This window comes from Anabrus simplex, chromosome 2 (assembly GCF_040414725.1).
Source record: "Anabrus simplex isolate iqAnaSimp1 chromosome 2, ASM4041472v1, whole genome shotgun sequence".
Taxonomy (NCBI): domain Eukaryota; kingdom Metazoa; phylum Arthropoda; class Insecta; order Orthoptera; family Tettigoniidae; genus Anabrus; species Anabrus simplex.
Genome location: NC_090266.1, coordinates 953,245,792 through 953,254,371, shown reverse-complemented (window position 1 = coordinate 953,254,371; position 8,580 = coordinate 953,245,792). Strand labels below are relative to the sequence as shown.

At 43.1% G+C, this 8,580-nt stretch overlaps 1 non-coding gene across 1 annotated transcript; it reads left to right on the top strand.

Annotated features, from left to right (window-relative positions):
• The first annotated feature begins 289 nt into the window (after positions 1-289).
• On the top strand, positions 290-362 carry TRNAF-GAA (transfer RNA phenylalanine (anticodon GAA)). Its single transcript has one exon. It is a non-coding gene; the product is annotated as a tRNA-Phe (tRNA).
• Positions 363-8,580: the final 8,218 nt, after the last annotated feature.

Genomic DNA, 8,580 nt, shown 5'->3' with positions numbered 1-8,580 from the left:
GTTAATTACTTGTCATTTCAGATGTATGCCAAAATGTAAGTTAGAAAATACTCTAGCTATTAAGCATTTTCTAAAATTAATTATGAGGACTGAATTTATCAAAACTATTCTAAGCGGACTTCGTTCACTTCGGTTCATACTGTAAATCGCCTGGGTAATAACGGAGTTGCCATGGCAACGATTACGTCACTGACTTGACTAGCGGAAACCCTTCTCCCCGTCACTCACCAGCAATAAGCGTTCTTCTAATCTAGAAACATAAATGCCATTAGGTTATAGTAACATGACAGCCGAAGTAGTTTAGTTGGGAGAGCGTTAGACTGAAGATCTAAAGATCCCTGGCTCGATCCCGGGCTTCGGCACAAACATTTTTCTCTCGCCTCGTTGTCTGTACACCTCACAGTCTACACCTGTAATTAGGTTGAGATTCCTCCACCCCAGGATTTGGCTTCACCGCCTCTATGCTGTAGTGGTTAGTGTGATTAGCTGCCGCCCCGGAGGCCCAGGTTGGATACTCGGCTCTGCCACGAAATTTGAAAAGTGGTACGAGGGTTGGAACGGGGTACACTCAGCCTCGGGAGGTCAACTGAGTAGAGGGGGGCTCGATTCCCTCCTTAACCATCCTCGAAGTGGCCTTCCATGGTTTTCCACGTCTCCTCCAGGCAAATGCCTGGGCAGTGCCTAACAGATTGGTACCTAACTGAAAGCCACGGCCAATCTTCCCATCCCCCACAAGGACCCTGTTCAGCATAACAGGTGAGACCGCATGGACGAGGCACTGGTCCGCCTCCACAGTTCATCCCCCGACCCAATGTCTCACGCTCCACGACACTGCCTGTCATGTTTACACTATGAGTGTTTGGCTGTTGTTATGGTGATCTTTGGAAAAAAAGTATGGCTGACGGACTGTAATGTGTGAAATTGTATTTTCGTAATATAGTGTTTCTTTTATAGCAGTTGTGAGTGTTTATTATGTGATCAACTGGTTATACCTATACCGGGTAGGCATAGGTCCCTAACATATTGTGGCGACCCTGCCAGGATACGTATTAATTTATACAACTTGTAGATTGTGTTGAAATGGAGAAGTTAACGAAAACTCGGAGGCCGGTTAGAGCGACTTTTACGAAAACGTACAATTTGCTCTTGAAAAATTTAAGTCAAGAAATACAAGACGGCATTCATGAAGACACGTTGCAATCCTTGATAAATAAATTGGAAAGGTTAGGAAAGGAACTGGCACCGTTGGACGAAAAAGTGTTAGATTTCTTGCTGGAAAGAGAAGGAGGCGACGAGTATGACCGTGAGTACGAATCTATAGACAGTTTTAGAGACAAATTAGATGATGCAAGACAAAAATATGCCCTGTAGTTACAAGCTAATAATGCCAATGTGTTGGAAGTAGTGTCAGGTAGATCAACTGTATCAGCTGAGAATAAAAACAAAAGGCAATTGAAATTACCAAAGATAGAACTCGTGAAATTCGATGGGGAGGTTAGGAATTGGTTGGAATTTTGGGGACAATTTCGGCGCATCCATGAGGACTCTGAAATTGAGGATGAAGATAAATTTCAATACCTAATCCAGTCCACGAAGGTTGATAGCCGAGTTAGAGATTTAGTTACCCAGTCCCCACCCCCCCACCCCCACCCCCACCGCCACTGCTGAAAATTACTCTAAGGCTGTAGAATCCCTTAAGGATAGGTTTGGAAGAGAAGATTTATTGACAGAATTCTATGTCAGGGAGCTCATAAGTCTTGTAGTAAAAAATGTTTCTCAGACAAGGGAGAAGCCTATGCTTGCTAGCTTATACGACAAGTTAGAAGCACAGCTGAGAGCTTTAGAATCAATAGGCGTTACTCGAGATAAGTACGGCTCGATGCTCTTTCCGTTAGTAGAATCTTGCTTGCCTGAGGAAGTATTACGTGTCTGGATGAGGAGTTCATCAACGACTAAAACGGATCAGGATAATGGACATGCTGACAAACTGACCGCGTTACTTGGTTTTCTGAAGGGTGAAGTAGAGAGTGAAGAGAGAGTGGTTTTGGACTCTCTAATAATCGAGGAGTGCTAAGATTAAGGAACGGGAGCGGGAGGAGCAAGGTTTAGCTACTGCTAGTGTACTTTTTGCTGGAAAAGGAAATAGTTTGGAGTGTGTCTTCTGTAATAAATCACATGACAGCAAAGGTTGACATCTGGCTCAAGAATTGAACTTAAGGGATAAACATAAAAGGTTGTCAGAGAATAAAGCTTGTTTTTCATGTCTGAAGGTGGGACATAGGGCTGCTATTTGTATTACGAAACTAAAATTTCTCGTGTGCAGTGATAAATATGAGGCTATTATGTGTCCCAAATTAGATGTAAATAAAGGGGGTTATAAGGGTGATGAGAAGAACCAAGAATGGGGTTCAAAGTTGTCAGGTGGCCCAACTGTAACCCTTAACACCCAAACCAGTGATGTTTCGGAAGTACTGTTACAAACTCTTGTAGTTAGGTTAAATCGTCAACGGAAAGAAAGAACTGTACGGGCACTGCTGGATACAGGCTCGCAGAGATCCTATCTATTGGAGAAAACTGCTGTGGAAATGGGGTATATTCCATCAAAGACTGAAAAAATTGAACACAAGCTTTTTGGGGGTGCTTCAATCGGTGCAAACGTATGAGATAGCTATTGTCAACCTATGTCATTCAATTTCTCAAAACATTAACGTGCTGGGACAAAAGGTAATTTGTGGTACAATCCCACGTTTAAAAGGGGGTCCTTGGATGGATGAGATCAGAGAAAAGAAAATTTGGCTCTCTGATTATAGTCCAGAGCCATCGGAGATTGAGTTACTCATTGGTGCAGACAACGTGGGAAGTTTATTGACCGGGGAAACAATCAAGTTGAGGTCTGGTTTGGTTGCTGTTAGGACCACATTTGGTTGGACAGTGATGGGACAGCTCTGGATGACAACTGAGAACTCTAACACAGTGTCTATGGTGAACTCTCTGTTTGTGAGAACGGCTCCTTTGGGTGAACTATGGAACTTGGAAAGCATAGGAATTTGTGATCCGACCGAGACGTTGTCGAAGAAGGAGAGTGAAATGGCAACATTGAAACATTTCCAAGAAAATGTTAAGATAGATGAGGAAGGACGATATGAAGTCGCGATTCCATGGAAAGAAGATCAGCAGCTATTGGCAGACAACAAGGATGTTGCATTAAAAAGACTAGTTTCTGCAACACACCGCTTAATCAAGGAAGAAAATTTTGAGACGTGCCAGCAGGTGCTCCGTGACTGTCAAGATGAAGGGATAATTGAAGAAGTTAGCCAAGAAAGCTCTCAGGATGCTGGGTCCTTTATACCGCACCGAGGAGTTTTTAAGGAAGAATCGACTACAGCAGTGAGGCCGGTGTTTGATGCTTCATGTAAATCGAAAGGAAGACTTTCACTCAACGACTGTCTGGAGAAGGGACCTAATCTATTAGAAGTAATTCCATCTATTTTGAACCTGTTCCGTTTAAACAGGATTGGCGTGATCTCAGACATAAAGAAGGCCTTTCTTCAAATCGCAGTCGCTGAAAGGAATCGAAACTTTTTGAAATTCCTGTGGTGGGAGAATTTTGCTGAGGGAACTCTTAAAATATACCGCCACAAACGGGTTGTTTTTGGAGTTAACTGCAGTCCGTTTCTACTTGGAGCGGTATTGGATCTTCATTTAAAGAACAATTCGTGCTTCCGCGAAACCGCAGATAAACTGAGAACATCTCTGTATGTGGACAACTGCGTCACTTCCGTGAACACAGAAGAAGAACTTAAACAATTTGTGGATGAGTCGAAGGAGCTACTGTTGCAAGGAAAATTTGACCTAAGAGGGTGGGAGTTCACCAGGTTGATTCTGGAGGATGAAGTACCTAAAGTGACACCTGTTTTGGGTTTGTTGTGGGACCCCGTAGCTGATGTTTTGTCATGTAAAATGGTGAAGTTGAATGACTCTGATGTTCTCACAAGGAGGACAGTTTTGTCAATGACTCAAAGTATTTTTGACCCAATTGGTTTTACTTGTCCGGTTTCCATTGTACCTAAGGTTTTACTACAGGAAAGTTGGAGAGAGAAAGTAAGTTGGGATAGTCCGTTAAGTGAAGACACCCAAATCAAATTCAATAAGTGGTTGAAGGAGTTGTCCTCTGTTGCTGAAATTAAAGTGCCTAGAAGATTTTCTAGTTGTGAGGACAAATCGTCATGGAGGATGCATGTGTTTTGTGATGGCAGTCAAGTGGCTTATGCAGCCGTAATTTTCTTAATATCTTTCAATGGAAAAGAGTTTGAAGTGCGACTGGTCGCAGCAAAATCAAGGGTAGCCCCCTTAAAGAAAATAACGATACCGAGACTGGAGTTATTAGCCTGCACTATAGGCTCACCTCTCGCTTTTTCTGTGAAAGAAAGTTTGAATCCGACGGACATCCCGGAGTACTATTGGAGTGACTCTTCTTCTGTGCTATGTTGGATAAGAAGAGAGGAAGCTTGGGGAGTGTTCGTCACTAACAGAGTGAAAGAAATTAGATTATTATCTAATCCTAAGTGTTGGTTTCATCTACCAGGCACAGACAACCCAGCAGACCTACCTTCGAGAGGTTGCTCTACTTCGCAGCTGATTTCTTCTCGTTGGTGGGAGGGACCCGCTTGGTTAAAGTTGGAAGAGAACAGTTGTCCATCGCGCATTGTAGAAATTAATGAAGAGGAGGTCAATGAAGAAAGAAAAAAGGCCTTGTTACGACTACTATGCTTGTCTCCCAGGGAAAGCAGTGGTATTTAAGATTCTTTTCTCAGTATTCAAGAATCGTCAGAATGGTGGCCTGGATGCTGCGGTTCATCAACAATGCGAGAAAGGACGTAGAGCAGAATGTTGCTTCTGAATTGGATTGTTTGGAAATGTCAATGGCGGAGAGACGACTGTTGAAAATTGTTCAAGAAGAGAACTTTACTGAAAGGGACAACGAACAAACATTGTGCCTTTTCAAAGACCAGGTGGGCCTCGTCAGGGTTAAGACAAAAATCACCAACAGAAAGGATGAATACGATTTCTTACACCTGTTTTATTGCCATCAAATCACCCTCTGACTGAGGTGATAATCAGAGAACACCATTTGAGAGCTTCTCATGCTGGTGTTCAGATTCTACTCGCCATACTGCGGGAGCACTACTGGATACCAAGGGAAGAAGAACAATTCGCAAAGTCATCAGGGAATGTATGCAATGTAGAAGATTCGAAATGAAAAAATCAGTTCCTGAAACGCCAGCCCTTCCAGAAGATCGTGTGAGAGATGCATGTGTATTTGAAGTGGTAGGAGTCGATCTTGCTGGACCACTATTTCTAAAATCCGAAGACAAGGCTTGGATTGTGATTTTTACATGTGCAGTTGTTAGAGTAGTCCATTTTGAACTAGTAATGACTTTGTCGACTACAGGCTTTTTACTAGCCCTTAAGCACTTCATAGCCCGACGAGGCAGGCCTCGTGTGATTTATAGCGACAATGGGACAAACTTTGCTGGGGCTAACAAATTGTTCGGCAACATTGATTGGAAAAAAATAGGTGCGGAAACGTCGGTTACTAAAATCGAGTGGAAGTTTAGTCCTCCTTCAGCTCCTTGGTGGGGTGGATTCTGGAAGCGCATTGTGCAAATGGTCAAGAAACTATTAAGGCGTGTTTTAGGCAAGGCTATCTTGACATATGAGGAACGGTTGACTGTTATTGCTGATTGTGAATCCGTAATTAACTCCAGACCTCTCACCTACATTTCAGAAAGTCGTGATGAATTGGTACCTCTAACACCGTCAATGTTTCTTCAGGGCATTCCCGTGGTTGGTACTCCAGATTTAGACAAACTAGATCAGGTCAGTCTCTCAAGAAGATTTCAGTACCTTCAACAGCTGAGGAAGGAACTGAGGAGAATATTCCGACTGGAATATCTGGGTAGCCTTCTGTGCTGTCCATCGGGCAAGGAGCCTGATCGGCATTGGAAGGTAGGAGATGTGGTCATCATTGGTAGTGATGACAAGAGAAGAATCGACCGGCCCCTGGGGAGAGTGACAGCTATATTTCCAGGTAAAGATAAAGTGATTAGGGTAGTTCGGGTGAAGACATCCTCAGGAGAACTCATCCGTCCTACGAGGCACCTTTATCCATTGGAGGTTGAAGGTGGGAGTGAGGAGATGGCCTTACCCAGTGATACGGTTCCTGAGACAGTAAGTCTCGGCAGCCGCAACTTCACCAGGAGTGGAAGAAGAGTTAAAATACCTTCTCGCCTCCGTCTGTAAACATTGCGTTTTGATTGGTATCAAAAGGTGGGAGTATGTCATGTTTACACTATGAGTGTTTGGCTGTTGTTATGGTGATCTTTGGAAAAAAATACAAGTATGGCTGACGGACTGTAATGTGTGAAATTGTATTTTCGTAATATAGTGTTTCTTTTATAGCAGCTGTGAGTGTTTATTATGTGATCAACTGGTTATACCTATACCGCGTAGGCATAGGTCCCTAACACTGCCCTTGAAGCGGTAGAGGTAGGATCCCTCGCAGAGTTCGAGGGAAAAACCAACCCTGGAGGTTAAACGGTTTATGAAATACGGAAATAAGAATTTGGCTTCATCCACGCGAATAAATCTGGGAGAAGGTCAGGAAGAAGGAGGGAAAGGAGGCTTAGAGAGTGGAAACTTGTAGATAAGCAGATACAGGAGGAATTAGTGGAACTACCAATACTGTACATAGGACACGAACAGGGGATATTGAAGGGGAATGGCAGAAATTCAGTGCATTTGTTTGCAGTGTAGAAAGAGCACATGGATGAATATCAAGAAAGGTAAGGCAGAAGAATAAACCATGGTGAAGTATCAGGTGAAATAAAATATAATGGAACAGAAGAAATTGTGGAGAGAAAGGGAAATAACAAAGACCAGAGAAGGAAATGGGGATGTTCTGAAAGTAAATGAATACACAAGGAAGAGATTGGTTGCTGTAGAAAGGAAAAGAAATATTGGCAACTGTTCGGCAGCTGGATCTCTGGGATTGTAATGAACATAAATAGACTGCTCAAGAGTGTATGAGAGTGAGTGAGTTGTCCGTGCGGTAAGGGGTTCTTTATCTACATATATGTACATTGTTCAACGGACTAACCGCAAATGGTGGCTTAGTTCTCGCTTTCGTTTTCCCACTGTTTTCTTTGTTCTTTATGTAAATATGGAGTCTTCCAGTAATATTTTGTTTGTGTATTATATGTATATTTTGGTGTGTTGATGAGGTGCTCATACACGGATTTTATTGAGAATATAGTTAGATATTTTAGAATCAGGGGAGTTATTGATGAACCTAGGTGCAGTTCCTACCTATTAGTCGTTTACAGAAGGTTAGGTAAGGCCTGTAGCAGATGTACCAGTACGCAGCATTATGTACACGGCCTGGGAGATAAAGAATTATCATGCTCTATTTAAATTCGATGGATCCAATCTGGTGAACTCTGGCACCCATATTACGGACATTTCGATTAAATATGTTTATTAACTTTATTTATATAATTTTATTTATTCAGTCATTTCTATTATTATTATTATTATTTATTAAATAGTTGCACAAGCTTGGAAAGTTTTAATGCTCGTAATGAGTGATATTTAGCCTTCTGTAGCTGGATTTTGAATATTGAGGAAACAAGATAGCCTGTGTGGTGTAGTGGTTGGCATGATTAGCTACCACCACCGGAGGTCCGGGATCGAATCCCTGCTCTTCCACGAAATTTTAAAAGAGGTACGGGGGCTGGAACGGGGTCCACTCAGCCTCAGGAGGACAACTGAGTAGAGGGGGATTCGATTCCCGCCTCAGCCATCCTGGAAGTGGTTTTCCGTGGTTTCCCACTTCTACAAGCAAATGCCGGGATGATACCGGGGTTGTACCAAACTTAAGGCCACGGCCGCTTCCTTTCCTCTTCCTTCTCCATCCCTTCCAATCTTCTCATCCCCCCACAAGGCCCTTGTTGAGCATAGCAGGTGAGGCCGTTTAGGCGGGGTACTAGTCCTCCTCCCCAGCTGTATTCCCAACCCACTGTCCTTGAGGCGGTAGAGGTGGGATCCCTCGCTGAGTCCGAGGAAAAAATCAACCCTGGAGATAAACAGACTAAGAAGGAAAGAAGAAAGGAAGGGGAAACAACATAACATTTCAATAGTCCCATCAGTGTTTAGTACACAGTAATTGACTCGTGCAGTATGTATTGGACAGCCATCATACTGGTACCACATGTTCCTCCTAGTCTGCAGTGGAAAGACTTCTAACATCTGTAGTGGTTTGTTAGGAGAAAGAGATACTTTTTTGAATCTAGTATTCTATGAAATACACTGACTGACAGAGCAAATGCAACACCAAGAAGGAGTGGTTCGAAAGAGATGAAAGTTGGGGAAAAAACAGAGACGGCACGGACGAATAATTGATGTTTATTTCAAACCGATATGCAGGTTACACAATGCGCACGGCATCGACTCAGTAGGATGTAGGACCACCGCGAGCGGCGATGCACGCAGAAACACGTCGAGGTACAGAGTCAATAAGAG